Consider the following 23267-nt stretch of genomic DNA (forward strand, 5'->3'; position numbering starts at 1 on the left):
ACCATTTCGAAGTAAACTTGGGAGTCACGTCTGTTATGTCGTACAACCGCCACAACGTGGAAAAGCATGCAGTTTATAGGCAGATTAAATATCGTAAATCATGATTAATTTACACTAGTTAACCTGTTGAGTGTTAATGTGAAGTGGATGGTTGTATTAAACATATCTTCATGAGGGGACCATGAACAGTACCTAGTAATGCCTTATACTGTTAGAAAGCGGTTTTGTTGCATTTATTATTTGTATTAACTTTTTGCACTAGCACGCACTGCTATAGTAAATAGTATGAAAAAAATATATTTTAGATTTAATTTTCAAACTTCATTTGCTATGAACAAACAATTAATGAAAAATGACCATTGACATGCTGAGATTTCAGCTGCCTAATTTACTGTAATAATTTGGTATAAAACTAGTGGTTGGAAAATCTGACAAATTTCCTGGTGCACTGCTCTCATTCATTGATGTCTCTATCCCCCTATGAAGAACACAAAGTGGTGTTGTATCACAACTTCAAATTGTGTTCGAGTTTTTATAAATGAAACTCGATATAGAATGATGAGACTTCCTATGGCTGCAGTAGACTCTCAGCTTTGCAGCGCAATGCAGTTTGTGTGCCTGTGATGCACCGTCCACCATAAATTGACGGACAGTCTGGTCAGCGATGACCCTTTTCCTAACCTTAACCTAATTCTCCAAACCTACTATCTTAATTCTCCTAACCTGCTGCGTAAGTCGTATCTTTATCAAAGTGGCGTGTTTTTAGGGAATCTCGATTCAAAAAGCCCCACCGGTGACGTTTCTGGTAATTCCTTTGTCTCCGTCTTTCTGGCAGATGGACGCCTACTTGGCGTATCATTGCCACCGCTGGTTTGAGTGCACACTACACTCTCAACCCAAAGTAAAGATTGTGACTAAAACTAACCAGTAACCTTACATAAAAGTAACAAGCTTCCTGTCTCATCAGAACATGCAAGAGTATTGTAGCGAATACATATTTAAATGCAATTTATATAACGTTTGAATTTGATTTGATTGCACTTTTTATTGGTCCAATATTTTTAGAGAGAAATAGGCTGTCACCAGTAGGGTTGCCAACCAAATAAGGGACAAAAGGTGGCATGCCAGTGCACGGTGCCACGGTGGTGTCACACTCTGACCATGATTTGGGTTGTTTGTTTCTATGTTTTGTTTGGTCAGGGTGTGATATGAGTGGGCATTCTATGTTGTATGTCTAGTTTGTCTATTTCTATGTGTTTTGGCCTGATATGGTTCTCAATCAGTGGCAGGTGTTTGTCGTTGTCTCTGATTGGGAACCATATTTAGGTAGCCTGTTTTGTATTGTGGTTCGTGGGTTATTGTCTAATGTCTAGTTGCCTGTGTATGCACATTTGTAGTATAGCGGCACGGTCGTTTTGTTGTTTGTTTAGTGTCCGTATTCATTAAATATATAACATGTCTTCAAATCACGCTGCGCCTTGGTCTCCTCCATTCGAGGAACATGACAGGTGGTGTGGGTATAGTGTTGTGGGAATGAATTGGAAAGGCAAAAACATTTTTATATTCCATTTAGTCTATTTTTTTTTAACCTTTATTCAACTAGGCAAGTCAATTCCTATTTTCAATGACGGCCTAGGAACAGTGGGTTAACTGCCATGTTCAGGGGCAGAATGACAGATTTTTACCTTGTCAGCTCGGGGATTCAATCTTGCAACCTTCCGGTTACTAGTCCAACGCTCTAACATCTAGGCTACCTGCCCTATAGCTTTACTAAAACTGTATCATCATGTAAACTTATATGTGAATAAACCTCGAAATAAATGATCAGAGAAATCACAATTTGGACCTTTACAGCAACAACAAACAAAAAAACATTTTGAACTCAAGAGGAAGAGGGGCATATTTTTTGCTGCTCTTGACTGTTTCAAGCATCCATTTGCATAGCCAGAGTGAAGTTCTTATATGACAAGTCACAGTTCACAGATATTTGAAGTTCATTTTTGATCAGCTCTGTGCTGCATCTGTTTCTTGAGGCTGACCATTTAATAGTCATCAGAGAGAAAATCCTCTCTACAAAGGCATTTGAGCCGGGCACACTGAGGACAAATGAGACAATCCTGAACATGGTGATCAAGTTGGCTTCCCTAGGTTTTGGAAAACTGCCATCCACTGCTCACTGCTGGATTTTGTGGTATCCTGTCTGTCTTTCTGTATTTCCTCCCAGCAATCACAAACCTCTTCATAGAGTTGGTCCATACTGACTGTCTCTGTCATTTTGAGGGCAACCACCACCTGCTCCAGGTCAGTGAAGGAGAGCTCCTCATAGAGGTCTTGACTTGATCTTGACTTCCGGCGCCGACAGAGATGGCCGCCTCGCTTCGCGTTCCTAGGAAACTATGCAGTTTTTTGGTTTTTTTTACGTGTTATTTCTTACATTGGTACCCCAGGTCATCTTAGGTTTCATTACATACAGTCGAGAAGAACTACTGAACATAAGAGCAGCGTCAACTCACCATCAGTACGACTAAGAATATGACTTTCGCGAAGCGGATCCTGTGTTCTGCCTTTCACCCAGGACAACGGAATGGATCCCAGCCGGCGACCCAAAAAAACGACTTCGTAAAAGGGGGAAACGGAGCGGTCTTCTGGTCAGACTCCGGAGACGGGCACATCGTGCACCACTCGCTAGCATTCTTCTCGCCAATGTCCAGTCTCTTGACAACAAGGTTGATGAAATCCGAGCAAGGGTAGCATTCCAGAGGGACATCAGAGACTGTAAGGTTCTTTGCTTCACGGAAACATGGCTCACTGGAGAGACGTTATTGGAATCGGTGCAGCCAGCTGGTTTCTCCACGCATCGCGCAGACAGAAACAAACATCTTTCTGGTAAGAAGAGGGGCGGGGGCGTATGCTTCATGGTTAACGTGACGTGGTGTGATCATAACAACATACAGGTACTCAAGTCCTTCTGTTCACCTGATTTAGAATTCCTCACAATCAAATGTCGACCGCATTATCTACCAAGGGAATTCTCTTCGATTATAATCACAGCCGTATATATTCCCCCCCAAGCAGACACATCGCTGGCTCTGAACAAACTTTATTTGACTCTTTGCAAACTGGAATCCATTTATCCGGAGGCTGCATTCATTGTAGCTGGGGATTTTAACAAGGCTAATCTGAAAACAAGACTCCCTAAATTTTATCAGCATATCGATTGCGCAACCAGGGCTGGAAAAACCTTGGATCACTGCTATTCATCACTGCTATGCTATTCTTTCTTATAACTTCCGCAACGCATATAAGGCCCTGCCCTGCCCTCCTTTTGGAAAAGCTGACCACGACTCCATTTTGTTGATCCATGCCTACAGACAGAAACTAAAACAAGAAGCTCCCGCGCTGAGGTCTGTTCAACGCTGGTCCGACCAATCTGATTCCACACTCCAAGACTGCTTCCATCACGTGGACTGGGATATGTTTCATATTGCGTCAGACAACAACATTGACGAATACGCTGATTCGGTGAGCGAGTTCATTAGAACGTGCGTTGAAGATGTCGTTCCCATAGCAACGATTAAAACATTCCCAAACCAGAAACCGTGGATTGATGGCAGCATTCGCGTGAAACTGAAAGCCCGAACCACTGCTTTTAATCAGGGCAAGGTGACCGGAAACATGACCGAATACAAACAGTGCAACTATTCCCTCCGCAAGGCAATCAAACAAGCTAAGCGTCAGTATGGAGACAAAGTAGAATCTCAATTCAACGGCTCAGACACAAGAGGTATGTGGCAGGGTCTACAGTCAATCACGGATTACAAAAAGAAAACCAGCCCAGTCACGGACCAGGATGTCTTGCTACCAGGCAGACTAACTAAATAACTTTTTTGCCCGCTTTGAGGACAATACAGTACCACTGACACGGCCCGCAACTAAAACATGCAGACTCTCCTTCACTGCAGCCGACGTGAGGAAAACATTTAAACGTGTCAACCCTCGCAAGGCTGCAGGCCCAGACGGCATCCCCAGGCGCGCCCTCAGAGCATGCGCAGACCAGCTGGCTGGTGTGTTTACAGACATATTCAATCAATCCCTATCCCAGTCTGTTGTTCCCACATGCTTCAAGAGGGCCACCATTGTTCCTGTTCCCAAGAAAGCTAAGGTAACTGAGCTAAACGACTACCGCCCCGTAGCACTCACTTCCGTCATCATGAAGTGCTTTGAGAGACTAGTCAAGGACCATATCACCTCCACCCTACCTGACACCCTAGACCCACTCCAATTTGCTTACCGCCCAAATAGGTCCACAGACGATGCAATCTCAACCACACTGCACACTGCCCTAACCCATCTGGACAAGAGGAATACCTATGTGAGAATGCTGTTCATCGACTACAGCTCGGCATTTAACACCATAGTGCCCTCCAAGCTCGTCATCAAGCTCGAGACCCTGGGTCTCGACCCCGCCCTGTGCAACTGGGTACTGGACTTCCTGACGGGCCGCCTCCAGGTGGTGAGGGTAGGCAACAACATTTCCACCCCGCTGATCCTCAACACTGGGGCCCCACAAGGGTGCGTTCTGAGCCCTCTCCTGTACTCCCTGTTCACCCACGACTGCGTGGCCATGCACGCCTCCAACTCAATCATCAAGTTTGCGGACGACACAACAGTGGTAGGCTTGATTACCAACAACGACGAGACGGCCTACAGGGAGGTGAGGGCCCTTGGAGTGTGGTGTCAGGAAAATAACCTCACACTCAACGTCAACAAAACTAAGGAGATGATTGTGGACTTCAGGAAACAGCAGAGGGAACACCCCCCTATCCACATCAATGGAACAGTAGTGGAGAGGGTAGTAAGTTTTAAGTTCCTCGGCGTACACATCACAGACAAACTGAATTGGTCCACCCACACAGACAGCATCGTGAAGAAGGCGCAGCAGCGCCTCTTCAACCTCAGGAGGCTGAAGAAATTTGGCTTGTCACCTAAAGCACTCACAAACTTCTACAGATGCACAATCGAGAGCATCCTGTCGGGCTGTATCACCGCCTGGTACGGCAACTGCTCCGCCCACAACCGTAAGGCTCTCCAGAGGGTAGTGAGGTCTGCACAACACATCACCGGGGGCAAACTACCTGCCCTCCAGGACACCTACACCACCCGATGTCACAGGAAGGCCATAAAGATCATCAAGGACAACAACCACCCGAGCCACTGCCTGTTCACCCCGCTATTCATCCAGAAGGCGAGGTCAGTACAGGTGCATCAAAGCTGGGACCGAGAGACTGAAAAACAGCTTCTATCTCAAGGCCATCAGACTGTTAAACAGCCACCACTAACATTGAGTGGCTGCTGCCAACACACTGACTCAACTCCAGCCACTTTAATAATGGGAATTGATGGGAAATGATGTAAAATATATCACTAGTCACTTTAAACAATGCTACCTAATATAATGTTACATACCCTACATTATTCATCTCATATGTATATGTATATACTGTACTCTATATCATCTACTGCATCTTTATGTAATACATGTATCACTAGCCACTAACTATGCCACTTTGTTTACATACTCATCTCATATGTATATACTGCACTCAATACCATCTACTGTATCTTGCCTATGCCGCTCTGTACCATCACTCATTCATATATCTTTATGTACATATTCTTTATCCCCTTACACTTGTGTCTATAAGGTAGTAGTTTTGGAATTGTTAGCTAGATTACTTGTTGGTTATTACTGCATTGTCGGAACTAGAAGCACAAGCATTTCGCTACACTCGCATTAACATCTGCTAACCATGTGTATGTGACAAATAAAATTTGATTTGATTTGATTTGAGAGGTCGATCTGTTTCAGTTTCAACATTACATTTTCTGGTGAGAAATCAAACCACTTGTCAATGTATGTAATGACAGTGTCATAGAACTTCAAAGTCCTGTTGCTGCTTGGACCTTAGTGCTGACAATTGTTTGTCCATCAGCTGCTTGGTCTGGTATCCAAAAAAGCTGTCCTGTTTCGCTGAAGCATCTTCATTTGGAACTTTTGGACTTCCTCGTAAACATCTGTGATGCAATACGTTGTTTCCTCCAGCTTTTTTACGAGTTGGTCAAATACACACCCCACGGTGTGGAAAAAGCACAGATAAATCTCAGCAGCTTCCGTTTATTCTTCATACTCAAAAATAGTCTTCAGTGCCACAGGACAGGTCTCCCCAAGGGACCTGAAGTATGAAGTAAGAGCTAGCCAGCTTTGCAGGAGACAATCGACAGCTGGATGAAGAGAGAGCCATCTAGTGCAAACATGTCGCAGAATTTCACGCCACTCAATGTCAACAAAGGCAAAAAATGCACGCAGTTCCTCTCTTCGGGAAGCAGATACTGAGAAGTGGCTGTAGATCTTTAAAACAATTGTCTCAATATCCACTGACAGCTGATCGCAGGCGTGCTTGCAATTCAGAATGCGATTGTTGGCACTGATCAATAAATGGTAAACGGAGTGGTGTTTTCCATTATCTGCTGCATAGGCTGTGATGTGTCTAATATCTAGTTCATGCTTTTCCAGACAGTTCATCAGAGCTTGATGTATGCCTTTTTCAGTTTCATCACTGTCTTCATAAACGTCAAGTAAGTTGAACTACACTCCATCAGAGAAATTTCTCACGCCCACCGGAAACACTTTTTTATTTCCCTTGTTTGAGGCATCACTGGCAACTGAGAAACACACAGGCTCAACTTCGGTCAGGGACAGATCATCCACAATATTGCTCAGTCTTTGGTCCTAAAACATTCATTGTAATCATCTCAGCTTTCGATCTTCCCAATTGCATCTTCTTCACAACATTTGAGTCATGAAACAAAGTATTTTCCGCAGTAGACGTCACAGATGAATGATGGCGCCGGAGGAGATGGCCGCCGTTTTAAAGTCTCCTAACCATTTGTGCTATTATGTGGGGTTTTTTCACGATATTTGTAAATTATTTTGTACATAATGTTTCTGCAACCATATCTTACAGAAGAAAAGAGCTTCTGGATATCAGGACAGCGATCACTCACTTCGGATTAGATGAAGATTTCTTTGACAACAACAACAGCAGCAAGCAGGACTCACACGATATTCTCCAAACACCCCACAGGGCAGACATCCCAATTATTCGCAAAAGGAAGCGACGCAGAGGACGAAGAGCCGGATGCCTCGTCCGGACCCGCAGAAGACAACTAGGAAAGCTGCCGTTACCCTTCAATATTACTCGCCAACGTGCAATCATTGGACAATAAACTAGACGAGGTAAGATCACGAATATCCTACCAACGGGATATCAAAACTGTAATATCCTATGCTTCACGGAATCGTGGCTGAATGACGACATGGATATTCAGCTACCGGGATACACGCTGCACTGGCAGGATAGAACAGCACACTCCGGTAAGACGGGGGGGGGGGGGGGGGGGGGGGGGCAGTCTGTGCATATTTGTAAACAACAGCTGGTGCATGAAATCTAAGGAAGTCTCTAGATTTTGCTCACCTGAAGTTGAGTGTATTGTGATAAACTGCAGGCCACACTACTTGCCTAGAGAGTTCTCAGCTAAACTTTTCGTGGCTGTTTATTTACCACCACAGACAGATGCTGGCACTAAGACCGCACTCAGTCAGCTGTATAAGGAAATAAGCAAACAGGGAACCACTCACCCAGAGGCGGCGCTCCTAGTGGCTGGAGACTTTTATGCATGGAAACTTAAATCAGTTCTACCAAATCTCTATCAAATCTCTATCAACATGTTAAATGTGCAACCTCCATTTGGTAAATCCGACCACAACTCTATCCTCCTGATTACTGCTTAGAAGCAAAAAGGAATGCAGGAAGCACCAGTGACTCGATCTATAAAAATGGTCAGATGAAGCAGATGCTAAACTACAGGACTGCTTTGCTATCACAGACTGGAACATGTTCCGGGATTCTTCCGATGACATTGAGGAATACACCACATCAGTAACTGGCTTTATCAATAAGTGCATTGAGGACGTTGTCCCCACCTTGTCTGTACGTACAGTGCCTTGCGAAAGTATTCGGCCCCCTTGAACTTTGCGACCTTTTGACACATTTCAGGCTTCAAACATAAAGATATAAAACTGTATTTTTTTGTGAAGAATCAACAACAAGTGGGACACAATCATGAAGTGGAACAACATTTATTGGATATTTCAAACTTTTTTAACAAATCAAAAACTGAAAAATTGGGTGTGCAAAATTATTCAGCCCCTTTACTTTCAGTGCAGCAAACTCTCTCCAGAAGTTCAGTGAGGATCTCTGAATGATCCAATGTTGACCTAAATTACTAATGATGATAAATACAATCCACCTGTGTGTAATCAAGTCTCCGTATAAATGCACCTGCACTGTGATAGTCTCAGAGGTCTGTTAAAAGCGCAGAGAGCATCATGAAGAACAAGGAACACACCAGGCAGGTCCGAGATACTGTTGTGAAGAAGTTTAAAGCCGAATTTGGATACAAAAAGATTTCCCAAGCTTTAAACATCCCAAGGAGCACTGTGCAAGCGATAATATTGAAATGGAAGGAGTATCAGACCACTGCAAATCTACCAAGACCTGGCCGTCCCTCTAAACTTTCAGCTCATACAAGGAGAAGACTGATGAGAGATGCAGCCAAGAGGCCCATGATCACTCTGGATGAACTGCAGAGATCTACAGCTGAGGTGGGAGACTCTGTCCATAGGACAACAATCAGTTGTACATTGCACAAATCTGGCCTTTATGGAAGAGTGGCAAGAAGAAAGCCATTTCTTAAAGATATCCATAAAAAGTGTCGTTTAAAGTTTGCCACAAGCCACCTGGGAGACACACCAAACATGCGGAAGAAGGTGCTCTGGTCAGATGAAACCAAAATTGAACTTTTTGGCAACAATGCAAAACGTTATGTTTGGCGTAAAAGCAACACAGCTCATCACTCTGAACCCACCATCCCCACTGTCAAACATGGTGGTGGCAGCATCATGGTTTGGGCCTGCTTTTCTTCAGCAGGGACAGGGAAGATGGATAAAATTGATGGGAAGATGGATGGAGCCAAATACAGGAAGATTCTGGAAGAAAACCTGATGGAGTCTGCAAAAGACCTGAGACTGGGACGGAGATTTGTCTTCCAACAAGACAATGATCCAAAACATAAAGCAAAATCTACAATGGAATGGTTCAAAAATAAACATATCCAGGTGTTAGAATGGCCAAGTCAAAGTCCAGACCTGAATCCAATCGAGTATCTGTGGAAAGAACTGAAAACTGCTGTTCACAAATGCTCTCCATCCAACCTCACTGAGCTCGAGCTGTTTTGCAAGGAGGAATGGGAAAAAATGTCAGTCTCTCGATGTGCAAAACTGATAGAGACATACCCCAAGCGACTTACAGCTGTAATCGCAGCAAAAGGTGGTGCTACAAAGTATTGACTTAAGGGGGCTGAATAATTTTGCACAGCCAATTTTTCAGTTTTTGATTTGTTAAAAAAGTTTGAAATATCTAATAAATGTGTCATGTACTGTCATGTTGTGTCTTGTCTCTGTCCTTTCCCTTCACCCTGTCTCCCTCTGCTGGTCGTTGTTAGGTTACCTTTTCTCCCCCTCTTTCCCCCAGCTGTGCCTTGTCTCCTCCTAACCACCTCGTCACCCCTTTTCCCACCTGTTCCCTTTTTCCCTCTGATTAGGTCCCTATATCTCTCTCTGTTTCTGCTCCTGTCCTTGTCGGATTCTTGTTTGTTGTGTTTCATGCCTGAACCAGACTGTCGTCATGTTTGCTGTAACCTTGTCTTGTCCTGTCGGAATCTGCCGGTCCGTCTGAGCCTACCTATGTTTGGTAATTAAAGAAGCTCTGTTTAAGTTAATTCGCTTTTGGGTCCTCATTCACGCACCGTAACAGAAGAATCCGACCAAGAATGGACCCAGCGACTTCGGATCCTCTCCACTCAGCCGTCGGGATCCAGGGAGCGATGCTAGGCAGACACGAGCAGGAATTGTCTGCTGCTCGACATGCCGTTGAGACCCTGGCCACCCAAGTCTCCAACCTCACAGAACAGGTTCACCATCTCCGCCTCGATCCACCGGCCACTTCCAGGGCTTTCGAATCTCCGGAGCCCAGAATCAATAACCCGCCGTGTTACTCTGGGGAGCCCACTGAATGCCGCTCGTTCCTCACCCAGTGTGATATTGTGTTTTCTCTCCAGCCCTACACTTTCTCCAGGAGCACTGCTCGTGTCGCCTACGTCATATCTCTCCTTATTGGACGGGCTCGTGAGTGGGGCACGGCAATCTGGGAGGCAAGGGCTGAGTGTACTAACCAGTATCAGGACTTTAAGGAGGAGATGATACGGGTTTTTGATCGATCTGTTTTTGGGGAGGAGGCTTCCAGGGCCCTGTCTTCCCTATGTCAAGGTAATCGATCCATAACAGACTACTCTATTGAGTTTCGCACTCTTGCTGCCTCCAGTGGCTGGAACGAGCCGGCTTTGCTCGCTCGTTTTCTGGAGGGTCTCCGCGCAGAGGTAAAGGATGAGATTCTCTCCCGGGAGGTTCCTTCCAGCGTGGATTCCTTGATTGAACTCGCTATTCGCATTGAGCGACGGGTTGATCTTCGTCACCGAGCTCGTGGAAAGGAGCTTGCGTTCTCCGTTGCCCCCCTCTCCGCATCACTACCATCTTCCTCTGCCGGCTCGGGTGCTGAGCCCATGCAGCTGGGAGGTATCCGCATCTCGACTAAGGAGAGGGAACGGAGAATCACCAACCGCCTCTGTCTCTATTGCGGTTCCGCTGGTCATTTTGTCACTTCATGTCCAGTAAAAGGCCAGAGCTCATCAGTAAGCGGAGGGCTACTGGTGAGCGCTACTACTCCTGTCTCTCCTTCAAGATCCTGCACTACCTTGTCGGTCCATCTACGCTGGACCGGTTCGTCAGCTTCCTGCAGTGCCTTAATAGACTCTGGGGCGGAGGGCTGTTTTATGGACGAGACCTGGGCTCGGGAACATGACATTCCTCTCAGACAGTTAAAGGAGCCCACGGCCTTGTTCGCCCTGGATGGTAGTCCTCTCCCCAGGATTCAGCGTGAGACGCTACCTTTAACCCTCACTGTCTCTGGTAATCATAGTGAAACCATTTCTTTTTTAATTTTTCGTTCACCTTTTACACCTGTTGTTTTGGGCCATCCCTGGCTAGTTTGTCATAATCCTTCCATTAATTGGTCTAGTAATTCTATCCTCTCCTGGAACGTCTCTTGTCATGTGAAATGTTTAATGTCTGCTATCCCTCCTGTTTCCTCTGTCTCTTCTTCACAGGAGGAGCCTGGTGATTTGACAGGGGTGCCGGAGGAATATCACGATCTGCGCACGGTGTTCAGTCGGTCCAGGGCCACCTCTCTTCCTCCACACCGGTCGTATGATTGTAGTATTGATCTCCTTCCGGGAACCACCCCCCCCCCCGGGGTAGACTATACTCTCTGTCGGCTCCCGAACGTAAGGCCCTCGAAGATTATTTGTCTGTAGCTCTTGACGCCGGTACCATAGTCCCCTCCTCCTCTCCCGCCGGAGCGGGGTTTTTTTTTGTCAAGAAGAAGGACGGGTCTCTGCGCCCCTGCATAGATTATCGAGGGCTGAATGACATAACAGTGAAGAATCGTTATCCGCTTCCTCTTATGTCTTCAGCCTTCGAGATCCTGCAGGGAGCCAGGTTTTTCACTAAGTTGGACCTTCGTAACGCTTACCATCTCGTGCGCATCAGGGAGGGGGACGAGTGGAAGACGGCGTTTAACACTCCGTTAGGGCACTTTGAATACCGGGTTCTTCCTTTCGGCCTCGCTAACGCTCCAGCTGTCTTTCAGGCATTAGTCAATGATGTCCTGAGAGACATGCTGAACATCTTTGTTTTCGTTTACCTTGACGATATCCTGATTTTTTCACCGTCACTCCAGATTCATGTTCAGCACGTTCGACGTGTCCTCCAGCGCCTTTTAGAGAATTGTCTTTTTGTGAAGGCTGAGAAGTGCACTTTTCATGCCTCCTCCGTCACATTTCTCGGTTCTGTTATTTCCGCTGAAGGCATTAAGATGGATCCCGCTAAGGTCCAAGCTGTCATTGATTGGCCCGTCCCTAAGTCACGCGTCGAGCTGCAGCACTTTCTCGGCTTCGCGAACTTCTATCGTCGTTTCATCCGTAATTTCGGTCAGGTGGCAGCTCCTCTCACAGCCCTTACTTCTGTCAAGACGTGCTTTAAGTGGTCCGTTTCCGCCCAGGGAGCTTTTGATCTCCTCAAGAATCGTTTTACATCCGCTCCTATCCTTGTTACACCTGACGTCTCTAGACAGTTCGTTGTCGAGGTTGACGCGTCAGAGGTGGGCGTGGGAGCCATTCTTTCTCAGCGCTCCCTCTCTGACGACAAGGTCCACCCATGCGCGTATTTTTCTCATCGCCTGTCGCCGTCGGAACGTAACTATGATGTGGGTAACCGCGAACTGCTCGCCATCCGGTTAGCCCTAGGCGAATGGCGACAGTGGTTGGAGGGGGCGACCGTTCCTTTTGTCGTTTGGACTGACCATAGGAACCTTGAGTACATCCGTTCTGCCAAACGACTTAATGCGCGTCAGGCGCGTTGGGCGCTGTTTTTCGCTCGTTTCGAGTTCGTGATTTCTTATCGTCCGGGCTCTAAGAACACCAAGCCTGATGCTTTGTCTCGTCTCTTCAGTTCTTCAGTAGCCTCCACTGACCCCGAGGGGATTCTCCCTGAGGGGCGTGTTGTCGGGTTGACTGTCTGGGGAATTGAGAGGCAGGTAAAGCAAGCGCTCACTCACACTCCGTCGCCGCGCGCTTGTCCTAGGAACCTTCTTTTCGTTCCCGTTCCTACTCGTCTGGCCGTTCTTCAGTGGGCTCACTCTGCCAAGTTAGCCGGCCACCCTGGCGTTCGGGGTACGCTTGCTTCCATTCGCCAGCGTTTTTGGTGGCCCACCTGGGAGCATGACACGCGTCGTTTCGTGGCTGCTTGTTCGGTCTGCGCGCAGACTAAGTCCGGTAACTCTCCTCCTGCCGGCCGTCTCAGGCCGCTTCCTATTCCCTCTCGACCGTGGTCTCACATCGCCTTAGATTTTGTCACCGGACTGCCTTCGTCAGCGGGGAAGACTGTTATTCTTACGGTTGTCGATAGGTTCTCTAAGGCGGCTCATTTCATTCCCCTTGCTAAGCTTCCTTCTGCTAAAGAGACGGCACAAATCATCATCGAGAATGTTTTCAGAATTCATGGCCTTCCGTCAGACGTCGTTTCGGACAGAGGTCCGCAATTCACATCTCAATTTTGGAGGGAGTTTTGCCGTTTGATTGGGGCTTCCGTCAGTCTCTCTTCCGGCTTTCACCCCCAGTCTAACGGTCAAGCAGAACGGGCCAATCAGACTATTGGTCGCATCTTACGCAGTCTTTCTTTTCGCAACCTGGGTCTTGGTCAGAACAGCTCCCCTGGGCAGAATACGCCCACAACTCGCTTCCTTCGTCTGCGACCGGGCTATCTCCTTTTCAGAGTAGCCTCGGGTACCAGCCTCCGCTGTTCTCATCTCAGTTCGCCGAGTCCAGCGTCCCCTCCGCTCAGGCTTTTGTCCAACGTTGCGAGCGCACCTGGAAGAGGGTCAGGTCTGCACTTTGCCGTTATAGGACGCAGACTGTGAGGGCTGCTAATAAGCGTAGAACTAAGAGTCCTAGATATTGTCGCGGTCAGAGAGTTTGGCTCTCCACTCAGAACCTTCCCCTTAAGACGGCTTCTCGCAAGTTGACCCCGCGGTTCATTGGTCCGTTCCGTATTTCTCGGGTCATTAATCCTGTCGCAGTTCGACTTCTTCTTCCGCGATACCTTCGTCGCGTCCACCCGGTCTTCCATGTCTCCTGCATCAAGCCCGTCCTTCGCGCCCCCGCTCTTCTTCCCCCCCCCCCCCCCCCATCCTTGTCGAGGGCGCACCCATCTACAGGGTCCGTAGAATTTTGGACATGCGTCCTCGGGGCCGTGGTCACCAGTACCTCGTAGATTGGGAGGGGTACGGTCCTGAGGAGAGGAGTTGGGTTCCCTCTCGGGACGTGCTGGACCGTGCGCTGATCGAGGATTTCCTCCGTTGCCGCCAGGTTTCCTCCTCGAGTGCGCCAGGAGGCGCTCGGTGAGTGGGGGGGTACTGTCATGTACTGTCATGTTGTGTCTTGTCTCTGTCCTTTCCCTTCACCCTGTCTCCCTCTGCTGGTCGTTGTTAGGTTACCTTTTCTCCCCCTCTTTCCCCCAGCTGTGCCTTGTCTCCTCCTAACCACCTCGTCACCCCTTTTCCCACCTGTTCCCTTTTTCCCTCTGATTAGGTCCCTATATCTCTCTCTGTTTCTGCTCCTGTCCTTGTCGGATTCTTGTTTGTTGTGTTTCATGCCTGAACCAGACTGTCGTCATGTTTGCTGTAACCTTGTCTTGTCCTGTCGGAATCTGCCGGTCCGTCTGAGCCTACCTATGTTTGGTAATTAAAGAAGCTCTGTTTAAGTTAATTCGCTTTTGGGTCCTCATTCACGCACCGTAACAAAATGTCGTTCCACTTCATGATTGTGTCCCACTTGTTGTTGATTCTTCACAAAAAATACAGTTTTATATCTTTATGTTTGAAGCCTGAAATGTGGCAAAAGATCGCAAAGTTCAAGGGGGCCAAATACTTTCGCAAGGCACTGTACATACCCCAACCAGAAGTCATGGTTTACAGGCAACATTTGCATTGAGCTAAAGGGTAGGGCTTCCGCTTTCAAGGTGCGGGACTCTAACCCGGAAGCTTATAAGAAATCCTGCTACGCTCTGTGACGAACCATCAAATAGGCAAAGCGTCAATACAGGGCTAAGATGAATCATACTACACCATCTCTGACGCTCGTCGGATGTGGCAGCGCTTGCAAACTATTACAGACTACAAAGGGAAGCACAGCCGTGAGCTGCCCCGTGACACGAGTATACCAGACGAGCTAAATCACTTCTATGCTCGCTTTGCTCGTTTGCTTTGGTCTAATTGTTTTCACCTGTTCCTTGTTGGGGTTTTGGGATGGGTATTATTTAGGTTTGTTTAGCCCGCTGGTGTTTGTGCGGGCTTGTTGTTATTGTACGTTGGTGGTGTATTGTTGATTTTGGGTTTTCGCTGTCCGGTGTTTGTAACAGTGGTGTTTGGGTTGTTGTTTGCGCCTGTGTTTTGGGCTTCACCCTATTTTGTACCTGTTCCTGTTACGGAGGACATTAAGGAGTTTTTCCCGTTTACCTTCTGCTCTCTGCGTCTGACTCCACACCCATCACTCTCCCGGCGTTACATTGCCCCCCATCTATCTTCAGAGTTCGTTCTGTTAGGTGACCTCAACTAGGATATTGTCACGCCCTGACCTTAGAGAGCTTTTTATGTCTCTATTTTTGTTTGGTCAGGGTGTGAGTTGGGTGGGCATTCTATGTTCTGTATTCTATGTTCTTTAGTTCTATGTTTTGGCCGGGTATGGTTCTCAATCGGGGACAGCTGTCTATCATTGTCTCTGATTGGGAATCATACTTAGGCAGCCTTTTTCCCTTTGTTATTTGTGGGTAGTTATCTTTGTTAGGGGGACTATAGCCTAAGTTAAGCTTCACGGTCGTGTCTTTATTTTGTTGGCGACATTTACCTAAATAAACAGAAATGTACGCTCACCACACTGCGCTTTGGTCCACTTATTCCTTCCAGGAAGACGGCTGTGACAGAACTACCCACCACAAAAGGACCAAGCAGCGTGGTGAAAAGGAGGACTGGACATGGGATGACCAATACACACAGTAAGTTAGGAAAGCAAAGGCTAGCTTTTTCAAACATGAATTTTGCATCCTGTAGCTCTAACTCCAAAAACTTCTGGGACACTGTAAAGTCCATGGAGAATAAGAGCACCTTCTCCCAGCTGCCCACTGCACTGAGGCTAGGTGTCACGTTCTGACCTTTATTTCCTTTGTTTTGTCATTATTTAGTATGGTCAGGGCGTGAGTTGGGGTGAGCAGTCTATGTTTGTTTTTCTATGATTTTGGGATTTCTATGTTTCGGCCTAGTATGGTTCTCAATCAGACGCAGGTGTCATTAGTTGTCTCTGATTGAGAATCATACTTAGGTAGCCTGGGTTTCACTGTTTGTTTGTGGGTGTTTGTTTCCGTGTCTGTGTTTTTCACTACACGGTACTGTTTTGGTTTTCGTTCATTCCACGTTTGTTTTTGTATTCAGTTGTTCATGTTGATTATTTCTTATTAAAAAGAACCATGGACACTTACCACGCCACATATTGGTCCTCCGATCCTTCTCGCCTCTCCTCTTCAGACAAGGAGGAAAACCTTTACACTAGGAAACACTGTCACCACCAATAAATCCACAATAATCGAGAATTTCAACAAGCATTTCTCTATGGCTGGCCATGCTTTCCTCCTGGCTACCCCTACCCCGGCCAACAGCTCCGCAGCTACTTGCACAAGCCTCCCCAGCTTCTCCTTCACCCAAAACCAGATAGCTGATGTTCTGAAAGAGCTGCAAAACCTGGACCCGTAGAAATCAGCTGGGCTAGACAATCTGGACCCTCTCTTTCTAAAATTATCTGCCGCCATTGCCGCCTATTACTAGTCTGTTCAACCTCTCTTTCGTATCGTCTGAGATTCCTAAAGATTGGAAAGCTGCCGCGGTCATCCCCCTCTTCAAAAGGGGTGACACTCTAGACCCAAACTGTTACAGACTTATTTCCATCCTGCACTGCCTTTCTAAAGCCTTCTAAAGCTTTCAATCAGGATCTCAGCGACATTATCAATAATGTCGCTCTTGCTGCGGGGGATTCCTTGATCCACCTCTACGCAGACGCCACCATTCTGTATACATCTGGCCCTTCTTTGGACACTGTGCTAACAAACCTCAAAATGAGCTTCAATGCCATACAACACTCCTTCTGTGGCCTCCAACTGCTCTTAAATGCAAGTAAAACTAAATGCATGCTCTTCAACTGATTTCTGCCCGCACCTGCACGCCTGACTAGCATTACTACTCTGGACGGTTCTGACTTAGAATATGTGGACAATTACAAATACCTAGGTGTCTGGCTAGACTGTAAACGCTCTTTCAGACTCATATTAAGCATCTTCAATCCAAAATTAAATCTAGAATCGGCTTCCTATTTCGCAACAAAGCCTCCTTCACTCACGCTGCCAAACATACCCTCGTAAAACTGACTATCCTCGACTTCGACGATGTCATTTACAAAATAGCCACCAATACTCTACTCAGCAAACTGGATACAGTCTATCACAGTTCCATCCGTTTTGTCACCAAAGCCCCATATACCACCCACCACTGTGACCTGTATGCTCTCGTCGGCTGGCCCTCGCTACATATTTGTCGCCAGACCCACTGGCTCCAGGTCATCTATAAGTCTTTGATAGGTAAAGCTCTGCCTCATCTCAGCTCACTAATCACCGTAATAACATCCAACCGTAGCACGTATCTCACTGGTCATCCCTAAAGCCAACACCTGCTTTGGCCACCTTTCCTTCCAGTTCTCTACTGCCAAGGACTGGAACAAATTGCAACAATCGCTGAAGTTGGAAACTTATATCTCCCTCACTAACTTTAAGCATCAGCTATCTGAGCAGCTTACCAATCGCTGCAGCTATACATAGCCCATCTGTAAATAGCCCATCCAACTACCTACCTCATCCCCATATTGTTTTTATTTACTTTTTTGCACACCAGTATTTCTACTTGCACATCATCATCTGCACATCTATCACTCCAGTGTTAATTTGCTAAATTGTAATTACTTCGATACTATGGTCTATTTATTGCCTTACCTCCTTACTCCATTTGCACACACTGTATATAGATTTTCTATAGTGTTATTGACTGTACATTTGTTTATCCCATGTGTAACTCTGTGTTGTCGTTTTCTGTCGCACTGCTTTGCTTTATCTTGGCCAAGTCGCAGTTGTAAATGAGAATTTGGTCTCAACTGGCCTACCTGGTTAAATAAGGTGAAATAAATCAAATAAAATATGAATTAAGATGTTTTTAAAATGTATGAACTAATCCCGAAGACTGCAGTGATACTAAATAAAGGTTTGGAGCAGCTAGATTGACTCCTGAACTGAACTGGGGGTTGAGAATGATGACAAGGTGTTAAGAGCTATTAGCATGAGCTATTAGCTTCTACTTGTTACACCCTGAAGACGATGTCCGCACCCATGTGGAAATCTAATTAGCATCATTAAAAAATCCCCATCAAAATCTCTGTTTAAGATAGAGATATCTGTTTTTTTGCTGGAAGGTGGCAGCACTACAGGCTTCTGACTAGAGGGAGTACAGCTATGACCGGAAGTTACTTTTTCATAGCAGGTTAGGAGAACTTGAGCAGCAGGTTAGGACAATTAATGTGGCTGGTTCGGAGACTTAGGTTAAGGTTAGGAAAAGGGTAGCTAAATTGCTCTACTAACCAGATACAAAAAGTAACTTCCGGTTGTAGCTGTACTCCCTCTAGTCATAAACAAGCTACAGTGGTGTTTGTCAGGCCAGGAGACTTCCCGAAAATCGGTCTTCTTATTTGCATTGATTGACATATCTCTTGAGAATATGGATAGAGTGGCCATATAATGAAAAAGGCCATGACATTCAGAAATACACAGAGAGGAAGAGGCGAAGTGAGAGGGTTTACTCCAGCCAAAATCTGTTTATGAAAATAAGACCACAAAAGCTAGGTTTCCATCCAATTGGAGACAGATTTTCATGACAATATTCTAGAATGCGCATTAACACAATATGCACATTTTCCCACCAGTGTTGTTTCCAACAAATGGACATGTTGCAGATAGAAATGCATGATGACTTAGTGCACACAACATTTTATTTTTCTCTTAAGTTTTCATGTACCGAATAAAAATCTAAAGTTCAATATGTTTCCATTGCATTTTCAAATCTACTGATAGTTTTGTCACAAAAACTGTTGCTTTAAATTGCAAATGTGCCTACTCCGGTCTTGGCAAGTGTGCTCTAACCAACAGCTCGCACATACAGTGCTGGTAGGCTTGTCTACATAATGAGATTATTATGGATGAGCCATAATATTTTAATTTGTAAAACAGCAGTCAAGCATCTTTCACCACCCATCATAACTTCCACTGAGCGTACAAAACATTAAGAACACCTCCTCCTTCCATGACATACTGTGGACTGACCAGGTGAAAGCTATGACCTCTTATCTATGTCACATGTTAAATCAACTTCAATCAGTGTAGATGAAGGGGAGGAGACAGGTTAAAAATGATTTTTAAGCCTTGAGATGATTGAGACATGGATTGTGTATGTGTGCCATTCAGAGGGTGAATGGGCAAGACAAAACATTTAAGTGCCTTTTAACGGGGTATGGTAGTAGGTGCAATGCGCACCGGTTTGTGTCATGAACTGCAACGCAGCTGGGTTTTTCATACTCGACAGTTTCCTGTGTGTATCAAGAATGGACATCCAGCCAACTTGACACAACTGTGGGCCAGCATGCCTGTGGAATGCTTTTGACACCTTGTAGAGTCCATGACCCGACGAATTCCTAATGGTTGGTATACTCAGTGTATTTCATCTGTAGCCTAATAAACAGCATGGTTCCGAGTCGTAGTGGGAGGACCACACACCATATGTGTGTGACTCCAAGTTTATTTCAATATGATGGTTATTATAGCAATATTTGCGCATAAAGGCATAATGAATTTGTCTGACACAAAAAGATCCCACTTATCTAGCGTATTTTCTTTGGTCGCAATTTGATGTGCTGTTTCCATCAGGCCTGTCATTACATTTTTTATCTGACATGTACAGTACTTCACTCGCATGAAAAGGTTGGATGGAAACCTGGTTATTGTGAGGAATTTAGACGTCAATGAGTGTCGAAATTGGTCAACAAAAAATGTGTTTGCTAAATTGCTACGTGAAGCTTATTTGATCGAATATAAGTTTAGTAATGGTTAGGTTTTCGCGAATGCACTAATGCCTAGGTCCTCGTGGACCACGAGGCATTTCAGAAACGTAAAATAAAAAAATATATGTATTTTTTTTTCACGCTCGTATCGGACCTATCATTAGCTAGAATGATTTACTTATTAATTTATATATTAATTTATTTTTCATTTTTCATTTTGAGTACTTTGTTCCTCCATAAACATTGGCCTGGGAGTGGGAGCCTCAAAGGAATATTGGCGTCCACAGCACTCAGTACACATTTTTCAACTCAATACTTGGTGGCAGGTAGCCTAGCGGTTAAGAGTGTTTGGCCAGTAACTGAAACTGCTGGTTTGGATCCCTGAGCCGACTAGATGAAGAATCTGTCTATGTCCTTGAGCAAGAAACGTAACCCTAATTTCTCCTGTAAATTGCTCTGGATAAGAGCGTGTGCTAAATGACTAAATTATAATACTGTTTGTATTTTTTTTATTAACCTAAATGCACTGTACTTTAAGATTTAAAACTGCAAAGTTTTCTCTCTACCTCATGACAAGATGTGTGCGATTGCAGAGTATTAGCTTAAAAGTTACAACAACTAAAAATCTCTGCTCCAAGACAAAATGTGTATAATTGCGGGGAATTAGCTTGAAAACTGCTAGATTTTCTCTCTGATGCCAGGAGGCACGCCTTTAAAATGTTCCTTCCCAGGGCCTGAGACTTGATTCGTCCAGCCATGCACTGAAGTCATAGTAAAACACCTTGTACGCATTTTTTTTAAAATCTCACTCGAGTTGTGTTCTGAGTATGAGTGGGTCCCTGATGAATTAGTTATCACAAAGGGGTCCCCGGTCCCAAAATGTTTGAGAACCCCTGTAATACAGTACTGTACCTTAGACTGCTGCTCCACTGGGTGCCAGTTCAAGTAGCCTACTGTGAGCTGCATGCAGGCTATGCGCATCTCATGTCAATTCTTATGTGGATTAATAAATGGACGTATTTGTTGGGGGTTGATGTATTTTCGATTAGGGAAAATATGTTTATTACAGTATATGTTCAAGGCAAGCAATAAATCATTGGAAAAATAACAACTATACTGTCGGCGCACGTCCAACATATGTGACAAAACAAGCAAGTAGAGTCTAGAGAATCATTGTACCATGTACAGTGCCTTGCGAAAGTATTCGGCCCCCTTGAACTTTGCGACCTTTTGCCACATTTCAGGCTTCAAACATAAAGATATAAAACTGTATTTTTTTTGTGAAGAATCAACAAGTGGGACACAATCATTAAGTGGAACGACATTTATTGGATATATCAAACTTTTTTAACAAATCAAAAACTGAAAAATTGGGCGTATAAAATGATTCAGCCCCTTTACTTTCAGTGCAGCAAACTCTTTCCGGAAGTTCAGTGATCCAATGTTGACCTAAATGACTAATGATGATAAATACAATCCACCTGTGTGTAATCAAGTCTCCGTATAAATGCACCTGCACTGTGATAGTCTCAGAGGTCCGTTAAAAGCGCAGAGAGCATCATGAAGAACAAGGAACACACCAGGCAGGTCCGATATACTGTTGTGAAGAAGTTTAAAGCCGGATTTGGATACAAAAAGATTTCCCAAGCTTTAAACATCCCTAGGAGCACTGTGCAAGCGATAATATTGAAATGGAAGGAGTATCAGACCACTGCAAATCTACCAAGACCTGGCCGTCCCTCTAAACTTTCAGCTCATATAAGGAGAAGACTGATCAGAGATGCAGCCAAGAGGCCCATGATCACTCTGGATGAACTGCAGAGATCTACAGCTGAGGTGGGAGACTCTGTCCATAGGACAACAATCAAGTCGTATATTGCACAAATCTGGCCTTTATGGAAGAGTGGCAAGAAGAAAGCCATTTCTTAAAGATATCCATAAAAAAGTGTTGTTTAAAGTTTGCCACAAGCCACCTGGGAGACACACCAAACATGTGGAAGAAGGTGCTCTGGTCAGATGAAACCAAAATTGAACTTTTTGGCAATAATGCAAAACGTTATGTTTGGCGTAAAAGCAACACAGCTCATCACCCTGAACACACCATCCCCACTGTCAAACATGGTGGTGGCAGCATCATGGTTTGGGCCTGCTTTTCTTCAGCAGGGACAGGGAAGAGGGTTAAAATTGATGGGAAGATGGATGGAGGCAAATACAGGACCATTCTGGAAGAAAACCTGATGGAGTCTGCAAAAGACCTGAGACTGGGACGGAGATTTGTCTTCCAACAAGACAATGATCCAAAACATAAAGCAAAATCTACAATGGAATGGTTCAAAAATAAACATATCCAGGTGTTAGAATGGCCAAGTCAAAGTCCAGACCTGAATCCAATCGAGAATCTGTGTTAAGAACTGAAAACTGCTGTTCACAAATGCTCTCCATCCAACCTCACTGAGCTCGAGCTGTGGGAAAAAATGTCTCTCGATGTGCAAAACTGATAGAGACATACCCCAAGCGACTTAAAGCTGTAATCGCAGCAAAAGGTGGCGCTACAAAGTATTAACTTAAGGGGGCTGAATAATTTTGCACGCCCAATTTTTCAGTTTTTGATTTGTTAAAAAAGTTTGAAATATCCAATAAATGTCGTTCCACTTCATGATTGTGTCCCACTTGTTGTTGATTCTTCACAAAAAAATACAGTTTTATATCTTTATGTTTGAAGCCTGAAATGTGGCAAAAGGTCGCAAAGTTCAAGGGGGCCGAATACTTTCGCAAGGCACTGTAATATCTTTTCCATAACCAAAAATATTATATTTTCAGCTGTTTGAAGCTGGTGTACAAAGCTGAAAGTAAAAGATGCAAAAACAACTTAAGAACAGGAAGCATTGAAATAGCGCACAAAGAACAGATCTACCGTTTCTTAGACTTGCTTTCAATGACGATGACCGATGTAACCAATGTGATCACACCATCGTGCGCACTCTTTCTCCTTTCAAACTCCCACCAGTTCTGTCTGTTTCCTGAAGTTGTAAGTCAGAATGGGTGTAGTAGGCCTACGGGAATGTGAAATATATCCTCCTTGACTAAACTCTAAGTATGTGCTTATCAGCAAAACACAATGTAGGCCTATAATATAATCAAAATACAGTATAATAACGATAGGTAGCCCAATGGCAGGTAGCCTAGCAATTAGAGAAGTGAGCCAGCAACCAGAGGGTTTTCAATTCAAATCTGGGGTCTGACGGAAAGTATGCTGGCAACAGGAAGATTGCTGG

The 23267-nt window shown here is 45.1% G+C and overlaps 1 protein-coding gene across 2 annotated transcripts in view; it reads right to left on the reverse strand.

Annotated features, from left to right (window-relative positions):
• The window catches only part of cacna2d2b (calcium channel, voltage-dependent, alpha 2/delta subunit 2b), a 100810-nt gene that overhangs the window by 57630 nt on the left and 19913 nt on the right, over positions 1-23267 (reverse strand). The window lies entirely within an intron of this gene.

This window comes from Oncorhynchus mykiss, chromosome 17, assembly GCF_057628025.1.
Source record: "Oncorhynchus mykiss isolate SJ-2025 chromosome 17, ASM5762802v1, whole genome shotgun sequence".
In the NCBI taxonomy this organism is placed as follows: domain Eukaryota; kingdom Metazoa; phylum Chordata; class Actinopteri; order Salmoniformes; family Salmonidae; genus Oncorhynchus; species Oncorhynchus mykiss.